Source organism: Thalassophryne amazonica, chromosome 2 (genome assembly GCF_902500255.1).
Source record: "Thalassophryne amazonica chromosome 2, fThaAma1.1, whole genome shotgun sequence".
Taxonomy (NCBI): domain Eukaryota; kingdom Metazoa; phylum Chordata; class Actinopteri; order Batrachoidiformes; family Batrachoididae; genus Thalassophryne; species Thalassophryne amazonica.
The window spans coordinates 23,569,201-23,585,099 of NC_047104.1; the positions used below are offsets into that span (position 1 = coordinate 23,569,201).

At 39.3% G+C, this 15,899-nt stretch overlaps 1 protein-coding gene across 1 annotated transcript in view; it reads left to right on the plus strand.

Annotated features, from left to right (window-relative positions):
* The window catches only part of LOC117522916 (anoctamin-9-like), a 150,324-nt gene that overhangs the window by 51,291 nt on the left and 83,134 nt on the right, over window positions 1-15,899 (plus strand).

Here is a 15,899-nt window from a genome sequence, read left to right on the forward strand (position 1 = left end):
TGAACTCCCTCACAAACCCATCATATGTCAGAAGGAGCCGTGAATTTTGCTCCCAGAGCGCTGTAGCCCAAGCGCGTGCCTCGCCGCGAAACAGATTAATCACATAAGCTATCTTACTAGCATCAGTCGCGTACATGACGGGACGTTGTGCGAAGACGAGCGAACACTGCATAAGAAAGTCCGCGCGTGTCTCCACACAACCCCCGTACGGCTCTGGAGGGCTTATGTATGCTTCAGGGGAAGGTGGGAGGGGTCGTTGAACGACCTGTGGAACGTCACTGTTGCGCACAGGATTGACAGGAGGGGGAGCCGCAGCAGCGCCCTGAGGGCGCGCTTCCACCTGCGCGGCGAGAGCCTCCACCCTGCGGTTAAGGAGGACGTTCTGCTCGGTCATTAGATCCAACCGAGCCGTAAAAGCGGTGAGGATTCGCTGCAACTCACCGATCATTCCTCCTGCAGACGCCTGTGCGCCCTGCTCTTCCATTGGCCGTTCAACAGCCGGTTGACGCCCCTCGGGGTCCATGACGTTGGCCGAGATATCCTGTTGTGAAAGTGTAGGAACACGGACCCACAACAGGGGCGCAAATGAACGGACAATGGAGGAAGTCAAATAACAACACTTTACTGTTGTGAATAAGCACAACAAACACAACGGATAGCAACAATAGACAAAGAAGTCAATTCACAAAAATGTGTCACGTGGGCAGGCTCGAAGATAAGAGAAGTCTGTCCAAAGCAGAACCGGAACCACACGATTTCCTCCGCCACCGAACCCCGGGAATACTGGAGCCGCCAAGTCCCGAACTCCCAGGTGGCCACTGCCTCCGCGTGTCGGATCTGGTACTGCTGGCGAGGAACAAAAACAGTTAAATGTGGGTGCGTTTGCACCCAGCAACCCGTATGGCGGGAAACCACCTCCACCTCTCGTTGGAAGAATGTCTGCTATTTAATGCACAAAAGTAACAAAGGGTTAATGTCAAAGAACACAGTTGGCTGAGTACGATACCTTCTAGGTAGAGCGATATCTCGGCAAAGAGGTGGAGATGTCGTCCTGCTGATATACCCCTGCTGATCAGATCATTGGTGACAGCTGTCGTAGGCGATAAGTGACAGCTGTCACCCCGGCTGCTCCTGTGAGGCGGCAGCGCCCTCTGGTGCCTGGAGCCCGAACTCCAGACAGGGCGCCCTCTGGTGGTGGTGGGCCAGCAGTACCTCCTCTTCAGCGGCCCACACAACAATAGGTCCTTTTTATTTTTTTCAAAAACTATAGATTTCATTCATATGTTTTACGTCAGACATGCTTGAACCCTCGTGCGCATGCGTGAGTTTTTCCACGCCTGTCGGTGACGTCATTCGCCTGTGAGCACTCCTTGTGGGAGGAGTCGTCCAGCCCCTCGTCGGAATTCCTTTGTCTGAGAAGTTGCTGAGAGACTGGCGCTTTGTTTGATCAAAATTTTTTTCTAAACCTGTGAGGCACATCGAAGTGGACACGGTTCGAAAAATTAAGCTGGTTTTCGGTGAAATTTAATGGCTGAGAGATTTTGAGGTGATACTGTCGCTACAGCGGGACGTCGCGCAGCGGTCCCAGGCGCCGTCGTCAGCCTGTTTCAAGCTGAAAACCTCCACATTTCAGGCTGTATTGATCCAGGACGTTGTGAGAGAACAGAGAAGTTTCAGAAGAAGTCGGTTTTCAGCATTTTATCCGGATATTCCACTGTTAAAGGAGATTTTTTTTAATGAAAGACGTGCGGACGGGACGCAGCCAGCGCGGTGCGGCGGCACAGGAAAAACACCTCCGTGTTGATAACCATTTGTAAAATCCAGGCGGCTTTTGATGGCTTTCAGTGGAGTGAGTATATGAGAAATTGTTTAACAGCTGGACATGTTCCAACTTGTCCTTAAGGCTTCCAACGGAGGTGTTTTTCCTGTGGCGGAGCGTCGCGGCGGCTGCGAGCCGACGCTGCAATCCGCCCGCACGTCTTTCATTAAAAAAATCTCCTTTAACGTCTCGCTCCGTGGGAAGTCCTTAAAGCGACAGTATCACCTCAAAATCTCTCATCAGCCGTTAAAATTTTCACCGAAAACCAGCTTAATTTTTCGAACCGTGTCCACTTCGATGTGCCTCACAGGTTTAGAAAAAATTTTGATCAAACAAAGCACCAGTCTCTCAGCAACTTCTCAGACAAAGGAATTCCGACGAGGGGCTGGACGACGACTCCCACAAGGAGTGCTCACAGGCAAATGACGTCACCGACAGGCGTGGAAAAACTCACGCATGCGCACGAGGGTTCAAGAATGTCTGACGTAAAAACATATGAATGAAATCTATATAGTTTTTGAAAAAAATAAAAAGGACCTATACTTTATTGACAGACCTCGTGTGTGTATATATCAATCAATCAATTTTTTTATATAGCGCCAAATCACAACAAACAGTTGCCCCAAGGCGCTTTATATTGTAAGGCAAGGCCATACAATAATTATGTAAAACCCCAACGGTCAAAACGACCCCCTGTGAGCAAGCACTTGGCTACAGTGGGAAGGAAAAACTCCCTTTTAACAGGAAGAAACCTCCAGCAGAACCAGGCTCAGGGAGGGCAATCTTCTGCTGGGACTGGTTGGGGCTGAGGGAGAGGAAAAAGACATGCTGTGGAGGGGAGCAGAGATCGATCACTAATGATTAAATGCAGAGTGGTGCATACAGAGCAAAAAGAGAAAGAAACAGTGCATCATGGGAACCCCCCAGCAGTCTACGTCTATATATATATATATATATATATATATATATATATATATATATATGTGTGTATATATATGTATTTTCTGCACCATAAAGCGCACCAGATTATAAGGCGCGCCCTAAATTAGCGGGTACTTAACCCTTACAAAAGGCGCACCGGATTATAAGGCGCAGCCTCAATTAGCGGATACTTAACTCTTACAAAAGGCGCACCGTATTATAAGGCGCAGCCTCAATTAGCGGATACTTAACCCTTACAAAAGGCGCATGCTAAAACATATAGTGTACAAAAAAAAAAAGTCACGGAAGCAAAACGGGAGTTTATTGAACTTTTTAACAACTTTGAACTACGGTATTTAACATATGGTACTCACATGTTTTTATTATGGTTCTGTCACAAATCCATCGAAGTTCCTCATCTTCTGTGTCTGAATTGAACAGCTGGGCAATTTCGCCATCAAAACACGCCAGGTTCCCGCTCATCATCGCTATCGTTTTGCCTTCAGCCGAATGGTGCTGTAGAGATGCTTCTCTCGACTGTTCTTTGTTCAACGACCCATTGCTCAAGTTGGTCTTCTAGCTGTGGCCACCTCGCTTTGTTTCCGTGGAAACTCCGTTTGGTCTTTTTAACTTGGCGCAGTTCATTTTCTTGTTTCCTCCACTTACGTACCATAGATTCATTGATCTTGAATTCTCTTGCAGCTGCTCTATTCCCGTGAACAACCGCATAACTGATAGCCTGCAGTTTGAATTGTGCCTCGTAAGTATGTCTCTTCGCTGGAGCCATTTTCCAGGGTCCTTAGACAAACAAATGTTGTTTTGCAGGATACCTGTAGTATACGGTAACTACCGGGAGGAGTGGCGGAGGTAATGTACGTACCACAGACTCTTCTCTGATTGGTTTATCGCTGGCAGCGATTTTCAAAAACCTGATGGATTTGAATCACGTGTGCTTGCATGAGCCAACCTTGAACCTTCATGCGCATGCGTGATTTTTTTCACGCCTGTCCATTGCATCATATGCTTGTAAGCAGCCTTTGTGTGAGGATGGGTGGAGTCTCTCGTTGTTTTTTCTTTGCAAGGAAATGGCAGAACAACTGGAGCAGCGCGGCTGCATCAAATTTTGGCAGAAACTGGGCAATAGCCAGGTGGAAACCATTTGGTTTATTCAGATGGCTTTCGGTGACGATCCTCTGGGCATCACACAGATTAAGGAGCGGTACAACCGGTTTAAAGACCTCCGCACAACGGTGGAGAGTGCACCGAGCTCAGGTCGGCCATCAACATGCTGAAATGACCGGATCATTCCAAAGTGAATGCTGTGGTGATGTGGGACCATCGTGTGACTATCTGAGAAATTGTGGAAGAGGTGGACATCAGCACTTTTTTGGCACATTTCACTGTGACAGAAGATTTTGCCATGAAAAGAGTTGCAGCGAAATTCATCAGCATGAAGCTGATGGTGGAACAAACGCGCCTCCGTGTTGAAGCCTCACAGGACATGCTGGGACATGCCCAGCTCTTCCACCATTCGGAAGATTCATGCGGCTTTCGGTGGCTTTTCAGTCGTGTGACTATCCGAGAAATTGTGAATATATATATATATACACTCAACAAAAATATAAACGCAACACTTTTGGTTTTGCTCCCATTTCGTATGAGATGAACTCAAAGATCTAAAACTTTTTCCTCATACACAATATCACCATTTCCCTGTTTTGTTTTACTGGGGGGGATACCAGTCAGTATCTGGTGTGACCACCATTTGCCTCATGCAGTGCAACACATCTCCCTTGCATAGAGTTGATCAGGTTGTCAATTGTGGCCTGTGGAATGTTGGTCCACTCCTCTTCAATGGCTATGCGAAGTTGCTGGATATTGGCAGGAACTGGTACACGCTGTCGTATACGCCAGTCCAGAGCATCCCAAACATGTTCAATGGGTGACATGTCCGGTGACTATGCCGGCCATGCAAGAACTGGGACATTTTTAGCTTCCAAGAATTGTGTACAGATCCTTGCAACATGGGGCCGTGCATTATCCTGCTGCAACATGAGGTGATGTTCTTGGATGTATGACACAACAATGGGCCTCAGGATCTTGTCACGGTATCTCTGTGCATTCAAAATGCCATCAATAAAATGCACCTGTGTTCTTCGTCCATAACAGATGCCTGCCCATACCATAACCCCACCGCCACCATGGACCACTCGATCCACAACATTGACATCAGAAAACCGCTCACCCACACGACGCCACACACGCTGTCTGCCATCTGCCCTGGACAGTGTGAACCGGGATTCATCCGTGAAGAGAACACCTCTCCAACGTGCCAAATGCCAGCGAATGTGAGCATTTGCCCACATCAAGTCGGTTACGACGACGAACTGGGAGTCAGGTCGAGACCCCGATGAGGACGACGAGCATGCAGATTAGCTTCCCTGAGACGGTTTCTGACAGTTTGTGCAGAAATTCTTTGGTTATGCAAACCGATTGTTGCAGCAGCTGTCCGAGTGGCAGGTCTCAGACGATCTTGGAGGTGAACATGCTGGATGTGGAGGTCCTGGGCTGGTGTGGTTACCCGTGGTCTGTGGTTGTGAGGCTGGTTGGATGTACTGCCAAATTCTCTGAAACGCCTTTGGAGACGGCTTATGGTAGAGAAATGAACATTCAATACACGAGCAACAGCTCTGATTGACATTCCTGCTGTCAGCATGCCAATTGCACGCTCCCTCAAATCTTGCGACATCTGAGGCATTGTGCTGTGTGATAAAACTGCACCTTTCAGAGTGGCCTTTTATTGTGGGCAGTCTAAGGCACACCTGTGCACTAATCATGGTGTCTAATCAGCATCTTGATATGGCACACCTGTGAGGTGGGATGGATTATCTCAGCAAAGGAGAAGTGCTCACTATCACAGATTTAGATTGGTTTGTGAAAATATTTGAGGGAAATGGTGATATTGTGTATGTGGAAGAAGTTTTAGATCTTTGAGTTCATCTCATACACAATGGGAGCAAAACCAAAAGTGTTGCGTTATATTTTGGTGTGTGTGTGTGTGGTGTGTGTGTGTGTGTGTACAGGGATGCACAAACTGGTACTCATAGTGCTCGTGCGTGCTAAAAATAAATGACGCGTAGCAGAAAACAGGAGGGAAGCGTTCATAAGAGGAAAATAATGACAGATTGTATGGAAAGTGTTTCCCTCTGCTGTGCATCAATGATGTTTAGCACACATGAGCACAATGACTACCAGTTATGTGCACCACTGTATGTGTGTGTGTGTGTGTGTATATATATATATGTGTATGTGTATATATATATATATATATATATATATATATATACATACATACATACACACACCCATGATGACAAGTACCAAAAAAGCATGCAAAATTAGTCATTGAACTCAAATTTACAAAACCCAACCAACCAAACAATAACACACAACACACAAGCCCAAAAGCAATAACAAATATAATACAATGCTAAAGTACCCTTGGCCGTATGAGTCTTGTGTTGTTTATAATTTACAGTTGTTTAATTAATTACTAAGATCCTGTTTTCTTACATACAATTTATACATGTTCAATGAAGCCCATGTCTCATCAATGAAAAACAATAATTACGTTTTCTGAAAGGAAATTTCCCAGTCATTAGTGACAAGTTACAAATATACATGAAAGGTTTAACAACCCTGTGGGGTCCACCCCGTCATCATATACGACGGTGGAATGCAAGTTTTATTTCATGATACGCAGCTTTTTAATGATATTAGATAGAAACATACTTTTTCTTTGCAGAAAAGTACACTCCGCGGACTTTTGAAGCAGCTCTCCACCATGCTTGTAGTCCTAATAGAAGCTGTGCAATGACGTGCGCAATGTGAGTGTCCAGTTCAGGAATTGGTTCACCGTCACATGGTTTTCCAATATCCAGTTGTAGCTCAGACGAATCTCGCATGGTGCACCAAAAGTGTCAGTAGAAGAGATGTGTTACTCGTTGCCCTGTGAATGTTGTTGAAATAAGCCTCTTGCTCCAACGCGTAAAGCACCGTTACGCATATGAATGGAAGTGATCAGAGTAAGAGGGCCTCATACAATCTCACATGGTGCACCAAAGAGTGTGAGTAGAAGAGATGTTTCACTGCAGCCCCTTTCACACCAGGCCTGCTTCGAGTTGCTTCCTGTGGCGTCATGACGACACAGGAATGTCTGCATCAGGTGCGCGCAGCAGGGGGGCAGAAAGGAGGTGAGGACACAGAGGAGAATCTGCAGGCAGTCAGGCTGCACAGAGAAATCAGAGTGCACAGTTTGGCTGCAGCCAGACTGTGCACTCTGATTTCTCTTCTAGTTCTGTTCTGTGCAGGTCTGCGCTCTGATTTCTGTTATAGTTTATCTTTCTTCCTTTGACCACGAGCTGTGTGGGCGCATGCGAATGAACTGTCGTGAGTAAATGTGGAGATGTCTGGAGTTGTACTTGATGTGGACATGTCCTGTCTCTGGCAATCAGTCTGTGAGCAGGACTTACAGTAGTGTTCAGAATAATAGTAGTGCTATGTGATTAATCCAGGTTTTGAGTATATTTCTTGTTGTTACATGGGAAACAAGGTACCAGTAGATTCAGTAGATTCTCACAAATCCAACAAGACCAAGCATTCATGATATGCACACTCTTAAGGCTATGAAATTGAGCTATTAGTAAAAAAAAAGTAGAAAAGGGGGTGTTCACAATAATAGTAGTGTGGCATTCAGTCAGTGAGTTCGTCAATTTTGTGGAACAAACAGGTGTGAATCAGGTGTCCCCTGTTTAAGGATGAAGCCAGCACCTGTTGAACATGCTTTTCTCTTTGAAAGCCTGGGGAAAATGGGACATTTAAGACATGTTCAGAAGACAGCGTAGTTTGATTAAAAAGTTGATTGGAGAGGGGGAAAACCTATACGCAGGTGCAAAAAAATTATAGGCTGTTCATCTACAATGAGCTCCAGTGCTTTAAAATGGACAAAAGATGCGTGGAAGAAAACGGAAAACAACCATCAAAATGGATAGAAGAATAACCAGATTGGCAAAGGCTCACCCATTGATCAGCTCCAGGATGATCAAAGACAGTCTGGAGTTACCTGTAAGTGCTGTGACAGTTAGAAGACGCCTGTGTGAAGCATGGTGGTGCAAGCATCATGATATGGGCATGTTTCTTCTACTATGGTTTGGGCCTATATATCGCATACTAGGTATCATGCATCAGTTTGGATATGTCAAAATACTTGAAGAGGTCATGTTGCCGTATGCTGAAGAGGACATGCCCTTGAAATGGGTGTTTCAACAAGACAATGACCCCAAGCACACTAGTAAACGAGCAAAATCCTGGTTCCAAACCAACAAAATTAATGCCTCGCAGATGTGAAGAAATCATGAAAAACTGTGGTTATACGAGGGCTGTCAATAAAGTATAGGTCCTTTTTATTTTTTTCAAAAACTATATGGATTTCATTCATATGTTTTTACGTCAGACCTGCTTGAACCCTCGTGCGTGAGTTTTGCCACGCCTGTCGTGACGTCATTCGCCTGTGAGCACTCCTTTGGGGGGGGAGTCGTCCAGCCCCTCGTCGGAATTACGTTGTCTGAGAATTGCTGAGAGACTGGCGCTTTGTTTGATCAAAATTTTTTCTAAACCTGTGAGACACAGTCGACTGGACACGGTCGAAAAATTAAGCTGGTTTTCGGTGAAAATTTAATGCTGATGAAGATTTATGAGGTGATACTGTCGCTTTAAAGGGACTTCCCACGGTGCGAGACATCGCGCAGAGCGGTCCCAGGTGCCGTCGTCAGCCTGTTTCAACAGCTGAAAAACCTCCACATTTCAGGCTCTATTGATCCAGGACGTCGTGAGAGAACAGAGAAGTTTCAGAAGAAGTCGGTTTCACAGCATTTTAATCCGGATATTCCCTGTTAAAGGAGATTTTTTTAAATGAAAGACGTGCGGACGGGTCCGCGCGTCGGGACGCAGCCGGCGCGGTGCGGCAGCACAGGAAAAACACCTCCGTGTTGATAACCATTTGTAAAATCCAGGCGGCTTTTGATGGCTTTCAGTGGAGTGAGTATATGAGAAATTGTTTAACAGCTGGACATGTTCCAACTTGTCATTAAGGCTTCCAACAGAGGTGTTAGCTTTAGCTATAGCTTTATTTTCTGTAACAACTGTATCAGTATTTATGTAAAAAAGAAAAGGCAGGATATTCTTTAACACCTTTTTTCATATTTGATTTCATTTAAAAGCTTCTAAGTACCCTTAAAGTGTATGTGACACCAAAAATTGTCCACAAATAATCACTAAAAATGATGAAATGTTAATATTTAAAATAGTCCTGAACAATAAAAGTCAATAATAAGTGCGCAGGTGAAGGATAGACAACAGCTGTCTGAAGCCTGCACTATATTACAGCCCTCAGCCGCAGCCATATTGTTGCTACGTCATCACTGGAATGGGACCTGCTGATTCAAGCCCAAATCAAATGTAAACACAGCGGAGGTTGAGCTGTTTTTGGAGGATTTTTTTTTTTCTCTCCCTAGTGTGGAGTTTTTTTGTTTTGTTTTTTAAGTCTAGTCTGGAGGTTTTTCTGATGAAGTTATGGGGACACAGCCTTATGGTTTTTAGCCTTATTTAGATGATAATGAGGGAGACTAACCCTTGGAGGAAAACATTGTCTGACAACAGTGGCGATATTGGCAGAGTTCAGAACACAGAATGGTAATTATAAAATAAATAAAGAAATAATGCAGGTGATTTCGGCATGCTGGTGGAGATGATAAACTGTTTTGTTTTTTGTTTTTCTTTTGACAGCTCTTTGGTTGTAATCAACTGATTTAAAAAAAATAGTTTTTCTATCTGTTATCAGAAAAAGTGTGGATTTTTTTTATTTGTTTTTGTTTTTTTCTTAGAAACAGGTACATACTTTTCAAATCTGAAAAATGATAGGGGGGACTGAAAATATCAGCTATTTTTAAAATAAATATTGTTTCCTTCTTGAATACAGTTAATGTACTGTACGTTAGTAGCGCAACACGTTATTATTAAATATTAAAACCATTCACAAAAGAAGTAAATAATATAGTCTTACCTGTCTGTTTCAGTAAGATCATCTGAAAACTTATCCACCTTTACAAAAATCCATTATTGCGGCTGATGGATCGAGTCCTCTGCTCTTAACAGCCACTTTGTGCTGCAAGGTAAGACTCCCAGTCCCTCATCTGCTCATAATATCTCACTCAGCACACGAAAAAACTTATCCCACGATCCACAAAAACAATAAAATAAAATAATCTGAAAATACTCAGTTTTGCCTCCGTGTCGAGTGTAGAAGCCGCAGACAGTATGTGTTCCACCTGCCAATAAAAAGGATTCTGCCGGCAACAATTAACTGTTCTGACACAGAAAACATGCTCTGACCCGAACCACTCGGTGGAAAACGGGGCTGTCAGTAGCCTGTAAATATCATAAATTAATGGGCTATTAGAATAGTGTTACGACCCTGATACACTTCCTCCTTTTTCTCCTTTGTCCGGGACTCGCCAGGGAAGTTCCTGGTTTTTAGGTGCGCGCAGTTCAAAATCCAAATATTTATCTCTTCAGTAACCTGCGCACCAGAAAAGATAATTTCAAACTGTTGTTTAATTTTAGTTTAAATAATTCAAAAAACATTACAGGATCTTGTCAACTACACTTTGTTTTATTTTTTTCCAATAAATCACTATAATACTGCCTTTACAAGATCACATGATGTTAGTTTGTTTTATATGTCTTACATCTTTTCTCAGCATCAACATTCTTAGCTTTAAAAACTGCTTATACAGAATTTTTTATCCATTCTAAGATTTTCCAAAGTTTCCTCTGTTATTTTCCTTTTGAAATTTGTAATTTCAGTGGTGGTTGATTTTATCAACTAAATAATTGAAAACTACAAAAGCTGGCAAATGATTTCACTAATGAGCAACCCCCCCTCTAAATTCCCCACGTAACATTTGTCAATATAGTGTCAATAAGTGTCGATGTGTTGTGCAGTTATCCTGATTGGATGGGTAATCACTGGATACATTCCCATACAAAACACAGAATTTATAAATTTAATTGTATGTATTTGACCATGAGGATTTAAGAAGATTATGTTGAAGTCTCAACAAACAAATAAAAGCTTATTATTTTTAATGATGTTGTACATCTCAGGTCAGCTTTCCACAATTTTTTTTTTTTTTTTTTTTTTTATGTTTGATCCTGGTGCTGTGTAAACACGGCTTATAATTATTATTATTTTTCAATATTTATTTCATTCATTTAAAAGAAAAACAGAAAAGCAAAAAATGAATATTTACAAAACATTGAATGAAAAGGAGCAGAGGGAAGAACAAGTCTTATATTTTCTGCCCCTTTTTACAATACAGTCTTTCAATTTTAAGCATCATTATTCAACATTATTTAACAGATTACATTTTTTGACTTTGTCACATACCACTGACTTATTTCATAATTATAGCCATTATTAAAAGATTACATTTTAACATGTTACATTTTGAGAGTTAAAACATTTTAGACATTATTAACAGATTACATTTTAGACTTTGTCACAACCCACTGACTTATTTTATAGTTTCATACTTACTTAATACATCTAGTTTAATACGTTTTTTTTTGTTTTTTTTAATATTTAAGCGACCTTGATTCTTTGATTTCTTTGTTGAGGTTGTTCCATAAATTTTACAACCATTCACTGCAATACTCCATTCCTTTACTTTGGTTCTGAATCTTGTTTTTTTTAAAGACTTCTATTCCTTTCAAATTATAACTACTTACTCTTTTTTCAAACATATTTTGAATGTTTATTGGTAAGATATTTTTATTAGCTTGGTGCATTGTTTGTAATATTTTCAGATCAACTAAATCATGAAATTTAAGTACCTTATACTTAATGAATAATGGATTAGATGGATCTCTAAAACAACTATTGCTAATCATTTTTAAAGCTCTTTTCTGCAGAATAAATAATGGTTGTGTATAAGATTTAAACATGTTGATCCCCAGATTTCTACACAATAAATTAAATATGGGACAATCAATGAATTATACAATGTTAATAAACCATAACTATTTAACGAAAATTTTACTTGATGCAAAACAGCAATGGCTTTCGCTATTTTATAATTTATGTAATTTATGTGTGACTTCCATGTAAGATTTTCATCAATCATGACTCCTAGAAATTTTGTTTCTTTTACCCTTTGTAGTCCATTCCATCTATTTTAATGACACATCATTTTTTCCACTCTGTCATTAAACAATATGAAATTTGTCTTATTAAGATTTAGTGACAATCTGTTTATATCAAACCAATGTTTAACTTTTTCCAACTCTGTATTTATCACTTGTACTACTTCCTGTATATCTGATCCAGAGTAAAATAATGTTGTATCATCAGCACATAATATGCTGCCAAGTACTTTAGATACATTCACAAAGTCATTGATATACAAAATAAACAGTTTGGGTCCAAGTACCGACCCTTGTGATACTCCATAAATAATGTTACACAATTCTGATTTAGTATTATTTATCTGAACAAACTGTTTTCTATTTTCTAAGTAGCTTTTTACCCACTGATGTGCAATACCTCTAATTCCATATTGTTGTAACTTATCAATCTTGAGTGGTCGATAACATCAAAAGCTTTTTTCAGGTCGATAAAAAATACTTACAAAATAATCCTTATTATCTATAGTTGTTGATATTTTCTCTGTTAATTCCATAATTGCCATAGCTGTCGAATGTTTTGTTCTGAATCCATAATGTGCATTATTTAAAATATGATATTTCTCAATGAATTTGTCCAACCTTGTCACAAAAACTTTTTCCATAATTTTAGAAAACTGTGGAAGCAATGACACTGGCCTGTAATTTGAAAAATTATGTTTGTCTCCATTTTTATATAATGGGACTACCTTGGCAATTTTAATTTCATCTGGGAAAATTCCTGTTGACAGAGACAGATTACAAATGTAAGTGAATGGTTCAATAACAGTTTCTATTATACTTTTTACAGTCATCATGTCTAAATCTTCATAGTCAGTTGATCTTTTGCTTACACAGTTTTTTACAATAGTTCTTATTTCATCTTTTTCCACATTGTCAAGGAAAATACTATTGACCGTATTTACAAGTGTATTTAATTTATCTTCTACTATTAGTTTATTTCCACCAGACTTGATCCCACATTTGAAAAATAATCATTAAACTCATTTGCACTTCTTTCATGTCATATATCTCTTTATTTTCCTTGACAAAGTAATTTGGAAAAGTTGATTTCGCTCCATCACTTTCAATCACACTATTTATAATTCCCCATGTTGCCTTTATATTATCTTTACTCTTATTTAATTGTTCACTATAATAATCTTTTTTTTTGTTTCCTAATTATTGTCAATAGTTTATTTTTATATTTTTTGTATCTGTGTTCAGTTTCCTTTGTTTGCATTTTTAAAAAGCACCTATATGAATAGTTTTTCTTTACACAAGCATTTTTTTATTCCCTTAGTCAGCCATGGTTTATTTACTCTTTTCTTACAATTTTTTTTATTAATTTACAGTTTTTATATGATTTCATCAGTATTTTCATAAATGAATTATATGCTACATTAACGTCGCCGACATAAACTTCTTCCCAATTTTGATTTTTAAGATCATAATTTAATGCCTCTAAGGCTTTTACTGACTTATCTCTTTTAAAATTTATAACAGTTTTTTTCTTGTACCAATTTTTGTATTTAAATATTGAAAAAACTGGTAAATGATCAGTAAGATCTGTCATCAAGATCCCATTCTTAATAATTTCATCTGTTCTGTTTGTGAATATATTGTCAATTACAGTTGCACTTTGCGATGTAATTCTGGTTGGTTTTGTTATCAAGGGGAATAAACCCAAACTATACATTGAATTCACAAAATCACTTGTTCTTTGGCAACTGGAGCTTTTTATATTAATGTTAAAGTCGCCACACATAAAAAGCGTTTTGTTTTTGATTTGATGGAATAATTCTATTATTTTATCTGTAAATTTCACAACACAAGAGTCTGGTGCTCTGTATACACAACTGATTAGAATATTCTTAGATGTTTCATGTACAATTTCCACTGTTACAATTTCTATGACGTCATCTATAATTGTCATTTCTTCTACAATTGTACATGTCAGATCTGTTTTTGTGTACAAAGCAATACCTCCGCCTTTTTTTTATCTCTTCTGTTTACAAAATACAGCTCATATCCCTCCATTTGAACATCAGCCATGAGGTCATCTTTAAGCCAAAATTCTGTGATTACAACAATGCTGAATCTATTTTTAAACTGATTTCAATAATCTTTTATTTTTGACATTTTACAATACAAGCTTTGGCTGTTTATATGTATGAGTGACAGGGTATCTTCTGTAATTTTTTCACTATTTAGCTGTTCTTCCATATAATACTCACAACCAATTGTACTTTCATCAGTGTTGGTGTCTGTCATATATTTTATCATGTGTTTCCATGTTTGATCTGATTTTTGTTGGTCAAATTACCAACTGGCATCATACTTAATTGTCTATTCAGGTCTGTATTTTGTAAGGTCATCCATGTTTTTGATTTGTATACCATTTGTTCCTTCTTTCACTCTAATCCAAACCCTACAGTTACAGACCCATGTAGCAACAATGTGTTTCTGTTTTTTTAGTAGTCTTGCTTCCCTAGCAATATCTGCATTTTTTTTTCGTTAGATGCTCATTTATATAGACACTTGTTCCTTTCAGATTCTTTGCCTGTCTGAGTAATTAATTTTTGTATTTTCTGCTTGTAAATCGTATAACAATGTTAGATAATTTATTTTACTATCTTTGGATGGAATAGTATGACAGTCTGATATAGTGTCTTGATGGATGTCAACACCTTTTTGATATAAAAGATTTGTAACTTGTTCCAATGTTTGAAGTTCTTCAGGTGGTGCATCCTCCCCATTGGCTCCACTTGAATCCACTACCCTTGCATAAGACCGATGTTTTGTTTCTAAACCAGATATTATAACATCGTCTTTTCTAGAGTATTGTTCAAGTTCATCCACACGTTGTTCAAGCTTCTTAATAATCTTCTTCTTCTCTTTAACAAGATTCTTGAGCTCTTTAATCTCCTCCGTCAACTTGTCTAGATTAGACATGTCTTTTGATATACGGTTTAATGAGGTCTTTATCTCCTCTATGTCTTCCTCAAATTTATCCGTTTTCTTAGGTGGTGCCATGTTGACTATTGTGGTTTAATACTGGCCACTATTAATTGTGAAACAATTCTCACTTATAGTCTCCACCACCACAGGTCCTGTCGCTGCACACCGACCCGCCCCGATGTTAACCTCGGATATAGCCATTTTGATTTTTCGCATTTAATTTCCACAGTAACACATTCCATGACATTTTCCAAAGAAAAACATAATTTGAACCATTTCACAGTGATAAGTAGAACTAGTGTAAATTGCCACACCACCAGCCTGTTTATTCATCCTATTTGTAGCAAAAAAAAAAAAAAAAAAAAATCATAACTCTCAAACTGGACAGTGTCAATGTGCTCATCTGTCAACCATGTCTTAGAAATCACAATAACTGAAAAATGTTTATTTGCATTATCTGAATTTTTCATTAGTTCATAGCAAGACTATTGCTATTATAATGTATAATGGAGAATGTCCCATTTAACACAGAAAAATTCTTGAATTGTTCTTCAGAAAGATAAGTGCAATGGTGAGTAATATTTTTAAGAAAAAAAAAAAACAATCCGGATCTATATTATATTCAATATTATGGAATCTATGTTAAGTGTAATCAAAATTTGTTAAGCTGAGCTCCTGTGCAGGAGTAAATTGGAAAGAATCAGTTGACATAAAAAATAATAATAATCCATAACCAAAAATGCGGTTAAACAAAGTTTAGCTGCTAGATATAAATATATACGTGGTATACGTTTTCACAAAATTTGTCCCATAACGAAAGAAAAACAAAACAAAACTCATAATAGAAATCACTCAAAATAAGTGAAAAAGAACCAATAACAAGTATCATCTTCCTTAAAGTAGACCTGCATTGAAATAA